Raw genomic sequence first — 12,881 nt, 5'->3', positions numbered from 1 at the left:
TTGTAATGCATCGTGTTCACCACCAATAGTCTAGTTTTTTATTCATCACCATACATATAGATGCCATTAACCCCTTTTGCCCTCCCCGCACCTCCTTCCCCTCAGGCAACCACTAATCTATTTTCCTCATACATGTGTTTATCTCCCTCATATTAGTGAAATCATATAGTGTATGTCTTTCTCTATCTGACTTATTTTGCTTAGCATAACACCCCAAAGGTCCATCAGTGTTGTCACAAATGGCACTATTTTGTCCTTTTTATGGTTGAGTAGTATTCCATTGTATATGTATACCACATCTTCTTTATCCATTCATCCATTGTTGTGCACTTGGGATGCCTCCACATCTGTTTATATCCTCTGTTCATTTTTTTATTTGGTTGCTCATGTTTTTATTGTTGAGTTATATGAGCTCTTCATATATTTTGGAAATTATCCCTTTGTCATTTATATGATTTGCAAATATTTTCTCCCAGTTGGTGGGTCGTCATTTTGTTTTGTTGGTGATTTTCTTTGCCATGCAGAAGATTTTTAATCTGAGGTAGTCCCATTTGTTTATTTTTGTTTGTTTGTTTCCCCTGCCTGAGGAGACGTGATATTCCAAAAGATACTGCTAAACAAATGCCAAAGAGTGTATTGCCTATGTTTTCTCAAGAAGTCTTTTGGTTTCAGGTCATAGGTTCAAGTCTTTAATGTGTTTGGTTAATTTTTGTGTATGGTGTAAGACAATGGTCTAGTTTCTTTCTTTTTCACATTGGTGTCCAGTTTTCCAAACACAATTTATTGGGGAGGCTTTCTTTTCTCCATTGTGTGTTCTTGGCTCCTTTTCTGAAAACTAGCTGTCCACAGATATGTGGATTTATCTCTGGGCTTTCAATTCTCTTCCATCTATCTGGGTGTGTGTGCTTCTGCCAGTACATGCTTTATTGATTCTATAATTTTGCAGTATATTTTGAATTCAGGGATTGTGATACCTCCAACTTTGATCTTTCTTCTCAGGATTGCTTTGACTATTTGGGATCTTTTGTTGTTCCATGTAAATTTGAAGATTCTTTGTCCTATTTGCATGAAGATTGACATTAGAATTCTGATTGGGATTGCATTGAATCTGTAGATTGCTTTACACAACGTGGACATTTTAACTATGTTTATTCTCCCAATCCGTGAGCATGGAATACTTTCCATTTCTTTCAATAATGTATTATAACTTTCTGTCTATAGGTCTTTCACCTCCTTGGTTAAATGTATTCCTAGATATTTTATTATTTTTTTGGCAATTCTACATAGAATTGTATTCTTGATTTCTTCCTCTGCATGTTTGTTATTAGTGTATACATGCATTGATTTTTGTATGTTGATTTTGTACCCTGCAACTTTACTGTACTTGTTGATTATTTCCAACAGTTTTTTTTTGTGGTTTCTTTAGAGTTTTATACAGAGAGAAACATGTCATCTGCAGATACTGACAGTTTTACTTCTTCCTTTCCAATTTTGATCCTTTTTATATCTTTTTCTTGCCTAATTGCCATGGCTAAAGCTTTCAAACTATGGTGAATAAGAGTGGCAAGAGTGGGCATCCTTGTCTTGTTCCTGTGCTCAGAGGAATTGCTTTCAGTTTTTCACTGTTGATTATAACGTTAGCTGTGGGTTTGTCATATATGGCCTTTATTATGTTGACTTGCTTTCCTTCTATAGCCATTTTATTGAGAAGTTTTATCATAAATGGATGCTGAATCTTGTCAAATGCTTTCTCTCTTTGTAATATTGGGATGATCATGTGATTTTTATTCTTCATTTTGTTAATGTGGTGTATCACATTGATTAATGTGCCAGCATGGAACCATCCCTGAATACTGGAAAATGTCCCACTTGATAGTGGTGTATGATCCTTGTAATGTATTGCTGTATTCGATTTGCTAATATTTTATTGATGACTTTTGCATGTAAGTTCATCAGAGATGTTGGTCTGCAATTTTCCTCTTTGTGTTTTCCTTTCCTAGTTTTTGTCCTGGGGTAATGTTGGCCTTGTAAAATGAGTTAGGAAGGTTCCCTTCCTTTTCAATTTTTTGGGAGAACTTGAGGATGGTTATTAAATGCTCTTTGACTCTTTGGTAGAATTCACCAGAGAAGCTGTCTAGTCCTGGACGTTTGATTTTGGGGAGGATTTTGATTAGTGTTTCAATCTCTTTACCTGTGATTGGTCTATTCAGATTCTCTATTTCTTCTTGATTCAGTTTTGGGAAGTTGCATCATTGTAAGAATTTATCCATTTCTTCTAGGTTATTCAATTTGTTAGTGCATAGCTTTTCATAGTATTCTCTTATACTCCTTTCTATTTCTGTGGTGTCCATTGTAATTTCTCTTCTTTCATTTCTAATTTTACTCATTTGAGTCTTCTCTCTTTTGTTCTTAGTGTCTGACTAACAGTTTATCAATTTCATTTATCTTTTCAAAGAACCAGATCTTAGTTTCATTGATCCTTTCTATTGTTTTTTTAGTCTCTATTTCATTTATTTCTACTCTTATTTTTATATTTCCTTCCCTCTATTGACTTTGGGCTTTGTTTGTTCTTCTTTTCTAGTTCTCTCAGATATAGTGTAAGATTCTTTATTTGAGATTTTTTGTGTTTCTTGAGGTAGGCTTGTATTGCTATGGACTTCCCTCTTAGTACCACTTTTGCTGCATCTGGTAAGTTTTAGTAAGTTGTGTTTTCATTTATTTGTCTTTAGATATTTTTTTATTTTTCCTTCAATGTCTTCATTAATTCAGTAGTTGTTCAGTAGCACGTTTTTCTGTCTCCACATATTTGTGACTTTCCAGCTTTTTCTTGTAGTTGACTTCTAGTTTCATACCATTGTGATCCAAACTTGATGTGATTTCAATCTTCTTAAATTTATTGAGGCTTGTTTTTTTTTGCCAACATATGATGTATCCTTGAGAGTGTTCCTCATGAACTTGAAATGAACGTGTATTCTGCTGTTTTGGGATAGAATATCCTATATATATCTATCAAACCCATCTATTCTAGTGTTTCATTTAAGGCTGTTGTTTCCTTGTTGATTTTCTGTCTGGATGATCTATCCATTAAGGTAAGTGGGTTGTTAAGGTTCCCACCTATTATTGTGTTGCTGTGAATTTCTCCCTTTAGGTCTGTTAACAGTTGCTTCATATACTTTCGTGTTCCTGTGTTAGGTGAATATATATTCATAAGTGTTATGTCTTCTTGATGGAATTCCCCTTCTATAAATATATACTCTGCATCTCTGTCTCTTCTTATCTTTTCTCTTAAAATCTCTTTTCTCTTATATAAGAGTGTATAAACCTGCTTTCTTTTGGTCACCAGTTGCTTGGAGTATCATCCTTTATTTCTTCACTCTGAGCATATGTCTGTCTTTAGAGCTGAGATGGATGTCCTGGAGGTAGCATAATTTTGGATCCTCGTTTTTAATCCATCTAGACACTCTGTGTCATTTGATTGATGATATCAATCCATTTACATTTAGAGTGATTATTAATATATGAGAGGTTAATACTGCCATTTTATCCGTTGTTTTCTGGTTGTTCTATATTTCCATTTTTTCTTTTTCCTTGTATTTCTGTCTGCCATTTCAGTTTGGTGGTTTTCTGTGATTTTTTCTCATTTTTCTCTTTATTTATGATTTATGACTCTGCTCTGATTTTTTGTTTTGTTATTACTGTAAAATTTGTATAAAAGATCTTGTAGATGAGATAGTCTTTTTTGTGATAGCCTCTTATCTCCATTATCCAATGCAGGTTCCATCCATTTCCTGTTCCCCTTATATGTTTTTATTGCCACAAATTATTTTTTTGTGTTTGAGTTTGTAGCCAAATTGAAGTGGTTATAGTTATTTTTGATGCTTTCTTTCCCTTTAGTTGTTATGTTATAATTAAGTGTTTACTAACCTATTCTGATAGAGAGCTGTAATTTTCTGATTCTGTCTATTTGTCCCTTGCTCGAAGCTTTACAAACCTTTGTCTTTTTGTTTCAGGTAGGAATGCTCTTTTCATTATTTCTAGTAAGGCCAGTCTTGTCGTGATGAACTCCTTCAGTTTTTGTTTGTCTGGGAGAGCTTTTATTTCTCTGTTGCATGTGAAGAATAATTTCACTGTATAGAGTATTCTTGGCTGGTAGTTTTTTTCTTCCAGCATTTTAAATATATCATTCCACTTTCTCCTAGGCTTTAGGGTTTCTGCTGAGAAATCTGCTGAAAGTCTGATGGGGCTTCCTTTGTAGGTTATCTTCTCACTTGCTGCCCTTAATATTTGGTCTTTGTCATTGACTTTTACAGTTTTAGTATTATATGCCTGGGGGAAAGTCTTTTTGCATTGAGGCAATTAGAAGTTCTATTAGCCTTATATACTTGCACATCTAGTTCTTGCCCCAGGTTTGGGAAGTTCTCAACTATCATTTCTTTGAATAAACTCTCTGCTCTTTTTTCCCTCTCTTCTAATTCTGGGATACTTACAATCCTCATGTTACTTTTCCTTATTGAGTCAGATATCTCTCAAAGAATTTCTTTTTTTTTGAGGAAGATTAGCCCTGAGCTAACATCTGCTGCCAATCCTACTCTTTTTGCTGAGGAAGACTGGCCCTGAGCTAACATCTGTGCCCATCTTCCTCTACTTTATATGTGGGATGCCTGCCACAGCATGGCTTGACAAGCAGTGCCATGTCCGCACCCGGGACCCACACTGGCAAATCCTGGGCTGCCGAGGTGGAAGATGTGAACCTAACTGCTGTGCCACCAGGCCAGCCCCTCAAAGAATTTCTTATGTAAAAAATCTTAGTTTTCTCTCTTCCTCCATGTGAAAAATTTCTAGGTTTTTTTCTACTTTGACCTCATTAGTTCTCTCCTCCATGCAGTTTGCTTTATTTTTAATGCTTACTACATAAGTTTTTATCTCATTAATTGTGTTCATCTTCCATGGCTATATTTTCCAGTGGACAACAATGAAAGTCACATATCTTGTCCTCTGTTGGGTGTTCACAATATCTACCACTGCAACAACTGAACGGCTTGCTGTTATTGTTCTTGAAGGTTTTGACATGCACCAGGCAGGAGGAACTGGAGAGAGAACACACCAAAACTTCTGTGTAAGACTTGTTCCACACACCAACCTACATGAAGGATCTGTTTACTGTCCTTCTTGAGGTAAGCTTCACACAGTGCATGAGAAACATTAAAATATGGGAAACTGGATTTTATTTGTTATTTCAGGTGATACCACACACTTGGGGATAGAATTGAGATAAAACATGAGAAAGCCACATGATAATTGCTATGTTTATAGGTAGTGAAAGGGTTATGAAAAGACTGGCAAAGACCTAATTGTGTAATGAGGAGTTTTGTTGTCACATCATTCTACTAGGCTCATCACTGGAGATGAGGCTGAGAAAAATCACAGTACAGACTTCAGCTTTAAGTTTCTTCACTTGTTTGTTTTCATTTTAATTGAGGTAAAATTACAAACACTAAAGTGCTCAAATATATACAGTTCAATGAATATTTCTATATGTAAGTATAGAAACATCATCCAGATCAGGATATAGAAAAAACTCTAAAACCCTAGAACACCCCCTCATGTGTCCTCCACAAAAACGCTCTCCACTTACCAAACTTTTAGCAACAACTGTAACCTCCCATATCATACTATAATTATATGATAATTTTTAAGTCATTAACTTGCAATGAAGTTGCATTTAAAGTGTACTGAAGATCTGTTTTAATCGTGTATGGTAAGACACACAGACTCAGAAATGATTGTCATGAAAGAAGTTTATACTCACAGATCCTTAGAAACAGGAGGCATGAAACACCAGACAGGGCCATGTGAGAGACACCAGTGTCAGTCCGCAGGCAGAAGAGAATGAAAAGAAAGAGCATGTCCCAGAGACTTTATTGGGGTTCTTGTGAGAAAGAATGGGAGAGGAGGATAGGTACTCTGAGTAAGCTTAGGATTTGATAGTTTGAATAATTTTAGTGGATTCTGGGCTATAGTGGTGGTCCATAGCTGTCAAGCACCTAGCCCTGGGTTGATTTATGGGAGGGGAGACACTGGCTTGGTGTGTGAGTTTGATAAAGGAGATGGTTGAGGGTGTGGGCTCTGGATTGAGAGTTTGTATATGAAAGGTGCACTCACAGGGGAGTCATTTGCTATCTTTAGGAATTAGCTAACCATGGGAAAGGCAGACTCTCCAGAATGAAGGCCCTAAATGCCAGAGCATCAAGAATATGGAAAATAAGAAAATATAATCAACACACAAATATTCCACAAGTCAGATCACACCTTCTTTCTTGATACTAACCTCTGGCTTCCTGACTCAATATCATCATTTCTAAGACAATCAAAACCTTATGACATCTGTGTTTCCTCTTCCTTTCACCACAGATTTGCAACTTTAATTCTCTTATTTGGCCTTAGTCTCCACCTCCAGCACCAGGGGAAAAATATTTTCCTGTTCCAGGTTCTTTTTGGTGTAGTCAAAATGCCAAGCACTTACGTTGTACTTTTAGCACTGAATCACCTTGGCCATAGAGTAAGCCAGATTCTTTCCCTGTTCCTGCTGGGAATCTCCATTCTGGCCATCCTATTTGTGGCCCAAGGTGAGAAAAGAGCACAGGAAAAAAGCTCCTTGACATGGGTCTTAGCAATGAGTTTTTATATATGACACCTGAAGCACAAGCAACAAAAGCAAAAATAAACAAGTGGGACTACATAAAACTAAAAAGCTTCTGCACAGCAAAAAAATTATCATGAAAATGAAAAAGACAACCTACAGAATTAGAAGAAATATTTATAAATCATACATTTGATGAGGGATAATATCCAAACTATATAAAGAACTCATAGAACTCAAAAGCAAAAAGCCAAATAATCCAATTAAAAATTGACAAAGAATTTGAATAGACATTTTTCCAAAGAAGATATACAGATGGCCAACAGGCCCATGAAAAGGGGATCAACATCACTAACCGTTAGGGAAAAGTGAATCAAAACCACGATGAGATATTTCCTCACATCTGTTAGAATGGCTATAGTGAACAAGATGAGAAATAACGAGTGTTGGAGAGGATGTGGAGAAAAGGGAACACTTATGCACTGTTTGCAGCATTGTAAATTGGTACAGACACTATGGAAAACAGGATGAAGTTTTCTCAAAAAATTAAAAATAGAACTACCATATGATCCAGAAATTTCACTTCTGGATATATGTCTGAAGGAAAGAAAAACACTATGTTGAAGAGATATCTGCACTCCCATATTCATTGCAGCATTATTTACAATAGCCAAGACATGGAAACAACCTAAGTATTGATCAATGAATTAATGGATAAAGATGTTGATTATATACATAACTTAGCCATAAAAAAAGAAGGGAATCCTTCTATTTGTAGCAACAAAAAAGGACCTTGAGGGCATTATGCCAAGTGAAATAGGTCAGATAGAGAAAGACAAATATTGTATGAACTCAATTAATGTGGAATTAAAAAAAAAGAAAACACAAACCCGTAGAAGAAGAGAACAGATTTGTGGGGACCAGAGACAGGGGGGATTAAAAAAGTGGTCAAAAGGTACAAACTTCCAGATATAAGATAAATAAGTAGAACATGATGATTACAGCTAACACTGCTGTATGATATATTTGAAAGTTAACAGAGTATATCCTAAAAGTTTTCATCAGAAGGAAAAAATTATTTTGTCTTCTTACTTTTGTATCTGAGATGATAGAAGATAACTAAATTTACTGTGACAATCATTTCACAATATATGTAAGTCAAATCTTTATGCTGAACACCTTAAACCTATACCATGCTGTATGCAAACTATATCTTAATAAAACTGGAAAATAATATGTACACCAAACATCGAAATACCTAAATATATTAAGCACTTACTAACAGATATGAAGGGAGAAATAGACAACAATATAATAATAGTAGGGGACAGACATATACAGAACATTCCATCTAACAGCAGCAGAATTCATATTCTTTCTAAGCGCACATGGAATATTCTCCAGCATGGATCATATGTTAGGTAACAAAAAAACTCCTGGAAAATTTAAGAAGATTGAAATCACATCAAGATCTATTCTGACCACAATGGTATGAAACTAGAAATCAGTAACAGAAGGAAACCTTTCACATCACTTTAGCCTTAACCTGCATGGTCCTGGAGTCCAAAAACAGTCTTCTATCCACTGTGTTCTAGACACTATACAGAATTTCCTCTTGCTAAATGTGTGCTAGTACAAGGAATATTTATGACATGTTAAAATTTCCAATATTACAGCCTGTCTTTTATTTCAATTGGTGTCAAAGATCTACTGGTAACAGATTAGAGAAGAAGCTTTGTTGTATTTAGTAGCTGTTTACAAACAGGGAGGGCTGCTTCTGAGAAGATCTGTTGTTGGTTACCTGTTGATTCTGTAACATTTTAAGTGCAAAGTTTCACTTGTGAAAACATTTCCTAAATTTCAAAGTGCACCTTCTTTTTCACACTTATTTTTACAACAGGTTGTTCTTGTTCCCTAATATAACCTGTACCTGCTTCTCAGGTTTGGGAGAAGGATAATACTCAGATGGTGTTTGCTCCAGTGTTTGCCCCAACCTCCCTCATTGACTGCTCATTGTGCTTCTTGGCTGGCTTTTCTGTCGTGAACATCATGTTAAATAGCGTTATGCTCAATAAGTCAACACTTTTTTTCTAGTACATTTTCCAAACCTTGACTTTGATGATGACAGTACACCTTTGTTTAAAGTCAAAATCCTGTGTGTGTTTTCTTTCAGATGTAGAATGGACAGTGCCCTGATTCCGAGCCATAGGAATGACACTGACAAACCGTGTCAATACTTTTGGGTAAGTAATACTAGGAGGTTTGGCTTATGCCATTCAAGACTGGCGCACCCTCCAGCTGGTGGTTTCTGTGCCAGTATTTGTCATCTTTCTGTCTTCAAGGTATAAGAACTCTCTTAGTCTTAGAGGATCCTAGAATGAAAGATACATGGAATCAGGACACACGAATTCTGTTTGTTCCTTGGCCAACTCTCGAGCATGTGCTCCACTAATCTGTGCAATTCCAGAAGCTGAACAGACAGGGTTGGCAGATAGCATCATGGACACTAAATTAAATATGAATTTTGGATAAACAACAAATATTTTTGTATACTAATATCCCAAATGTTGTATGGTGCATAGTTACACTGAAAATTACTCACTGTGACAGGAGATTTTCACATACTGACGTACATGGGGTAACTATTTGGGTTCAAAATTGATTTTACTTGAACTAAAGAAGCCTGATTTATGGCCTATCAAACACTCATTGTACATCTGTTTCAACCATTAAAGAATGCACTCTCTTAAGATAAGAATGCCTACTTCCCCTCCTATGCCCTATTGGTAATGCCCATATTAGTCCCTTTCCAAACATAAGGGTCATGTTGACCTGCTAATTTGCAACTAAATACCTCTTTCAAACTTTGATGAAAATGTATCCCGGGTGTGTTCAATGTATGTTCTTTGTTCTAAAAAGATACGAATCTGCACTGAAAACCATATTTCTCCAGAATGTTTTCTTCCTTTCTGGAAAAGTCCTCCCCAAGTTATAATCATCACTCTGGCTCAGGTAAAACTCACCTTATTTCTTTTCTCTATAGAATGGTTATTGGCTATTGCATCAACAACTGTTTGTGTGAAATTTCTACTTATGTGAGAGTTCTGTATCTTTATGTACTAGCTGGATAAGATACAGAATGTCCCATTAAATTCAAAGTTTTGATAAATAACAAATATTTTAGTATAAGTATGTCCCAAATATTGCATGGACTGTAGATATACTAAAGAGTTATTCACTGTTTATTTGAATACAAATTTAACTAGGCACACTGAATTTTTAGTTAATAAAATGGGCACTTCCCATGAATAAGAGGGACGACAATGTGACTCCAACTCTCTGTTCCCAGCAGAAGAGAGACTTTAATTTAATTACACAATATAATACAATTATGACACTATCTACCTAGAGTTACCATCATATCCCACAGATTAAGGACTCTGGCCCACAAGGCTGCCTCCCCACCGCAACAGGTACCAGTTGCAAGCCCGGGTTATTCCCTGTGTTTCTGACCCACCAGCCGTAGATTGGAGGTTCCAATGACCCCCTCCTTGGCTTCTATTAATTTGCTAGACTAGCTCACAGAACTCAGGAAAACATTTACTTATATTTACCAGTTTATTAAAGGATATGATAAAGAATACAAATGAATAGCCAGGTGAAGAGATACATAGGGTGAGGTCCAGGAGGGTTCCAAGCACAGGAGCTTCTGTGGCTGTGGAGTTGTGGTCTGTCACCCTCCTGATGAGGATTTGGTTACCATACTGGAAGCTCTTTAAACTCAATCGTTTTGGATTTTTGTGGAAATTTCATTATGTAGGCATAATAGATTAAATCATTGGTCACTGATAATTGACTCAATTTCCAGCCTCTTTCTGTTCCTTGGAGATGAAGAAGGTGGGACTGAAAGTTCCAACCCTCCAATCACGTGGATGGTTCTCCTGGCCACCAGCCCCATCCTTAGGCACAGTCCAAAAGTCACCTCACTGACATAACAAAAGATACCTTTGTGGATCTCATCACTTGGGACATCCCAAGTGTTTTAGGAACCCTACGCTAGAAATAGAGATGAAGCCTAAATATATATTTCTGATTATAAATTTCAATATCACAAAGAGGAAAAATACCAATTCACTAGAGAAAATTGAAGCCTCTGTCACCTGTAGTTGGTTTTTTTGGTGGTAATAAAGATGTTCTGTAATGAGTGATATTCTGTGGTGTTGGTTCCACAACTCGTTGGTAACTAAAACCCACTGAATTGTACACTTTAAATGGGAAAATTAGATGTGTTACAAAAAAATAATAGGCCCAAATGGCCCCAATGACAGCAAACCAAAACCTAATTACAGTTTCAGCCACCCCCCCCACCCCCCGAGGAATGTGACCTTTAAGTCAACCTGAAATTTCCAGAGTTGCACCAGGAAGGTAATCTATATGATAAAACCCCTGACAGTCCCTTCCCCCCAAAATAGAAGACGTCCTGGCCCAAAACAGTCCTTTCTTTCTTTTGCTAGTGACTACCTTGCCCCATCCTCCTTTCTATCAAAATCTTCCCTTTTCCCAATCTTCCAATTTCCCAACCCTAGGAGTGCCCTTCTAGTTGCTAAGTGGGATGCTGCTCAATTTATGACTCACTTAATAAAGCCTATTACATCCTCAAATTTACTCATTTAAATTTTGGTTTTTAACAGATTTGGTGAGAGTGGTGGGACTGACGTGAACTTCTGATGGCACTTGGGGACAACACAAAACACAGGCATAATGCCCCATGAACCCCATTTTGAGTTCACTGTCTTTCTTATCATTTCTAAGGGCCATTGGTTAGTTCCTCTCAGTTTTAGCTCTCCTCTCTTTTTATATTCTAGCTCGCAAACTAATTGGCTTTCCTTTACAGGGCAGGTCACCTGTAGCTGGTGGATGATTCTACCTGGAGCCCATTGAGTTCATAAAATTCTGCCTGGAGACAATTGAGCTGTCAGAGGATTCTGCCCAGATCCAAGTGAGCTGGCACAGGGTTCTACCAAGAGGCAAACCCTTAATCTTTCACATGACAATTCCTTGGGTGGAAAATCCCAGGTCTTAGCTCTGTCCTTGGATTTCACATAGGGAACTGCTGATAGTTTAGTCCACAATTTCTCATTTGTTTGGATTCAGTCTCCAGATTCCACACTGGGAATTGTTGGTGGCAGCTGTAGTTCTCCATTACTTTTGGAATCACTCTGGAGTCTCCATTGTTTGGGGTTTGCTGGTTCAATCCTTTTTCTCAGCTCAACAATCCATGGGAATTGGTGGTGGTTACCAGCAAGAGTTGGACTGTGCCTGATTTAAGAACCACACTAGGACTGAGATCAGACTGAGTATGATTTAGGCTGGAATGAGTCTGGTGAGAGGCCTCATGTGAATATTAAATAAGGGCTAATTTGTAATGGGAATCTCTGAAAAAGTTGCAAAATGGGTGTGCTTGGGTCAAACATTTAAAGGCTGTTAAAACACTTGTCACTTCCCAACCCTACAGCAAGTCCCTCTTAGGTATTAGTTTGGCTCAGAGAAACCCAAAAGCCTTAGATAAAAGAAATGAGATCATCAAGTTTCAAAGAGTTGCGTGCACAACTGTTTATTTTACATCTAAGAACTATGGTCTCAGGAGTCATAGACTCCTTCAAAAATGGTAAAATTTGTCTAGAGACAATGTAGAACTGCAATGGTCATTCTGGGAAATAATCTAGTTAGATAAAATCAATGCAAAAGCTTAGAAAAGGCTTCAAGATTCAACAGTTAAAGATTCATTGCAAAAGAGTAATAAAAAATTAAAGAGGTAAGAGTTACCTAAAATGAAAGACTATACTGCTGATGTAACACTGGCTTAACTCCTACTGCCTCCTCTATCCTCTCCTACTTGAGTACTTATTCTAGTAACCTTCTGAATGAATTGTTTTTCCACTCTGAAAAAACTACATGACCATAAGCAAAAGCTGCCAAGGTTAATGGCCTTACAGATACTCCCAAATCTACCTTTGAAAAAGGACACCATATGGGCTCCAAAAGATGTTGATGGGACTCTGAGGAATATCCTGGTAAGCTGCTTTAGTTTCCCAAGGGGAAACTAAAATTATAATTAATCAAGTTATCCAATACTGCCAGATATATTTACTGTTTGTTCTGGCCGAAATCCGACAAGATATTTACAATGATTTAATAACTTTACAGTCAGAAATTTTGCCAAATTGAAAACTGATATTTA

At 36.8% G+C, this 12,881-nt stretch overlaps 1 pseudogene; it reads left to right on the top strand.

The window, feature by feature from the left end:
• LOC124228995 (solute carrier family 22 member 9-like) overlaps window positions 1–11,368 on the top strand; it is a 36,265-nt pseudogene extending 24,897 nt beyond the window's left edge.
• Window positions 11,369–12,881: the final 1,513 nt, after the last annotated feature.

The sequence above is a fragment of the Equus quagga genome, chromosome 17 (assembly GCF_021613505.1).
Source record: "Equus quagga isolate Etosha38 chromosome 17, UCLA_HA_Equagga_1.0, whole genome shotgun sequence".
Lineage (NCBI taxonomy): Eukaryota > Metazoa > Chordata > Mammalia > Perissodactyla > Equidae > Equus > Equus quagga.
This window is presented reverse-complemented; position numbering and strand designations above follow the sequence as displayed.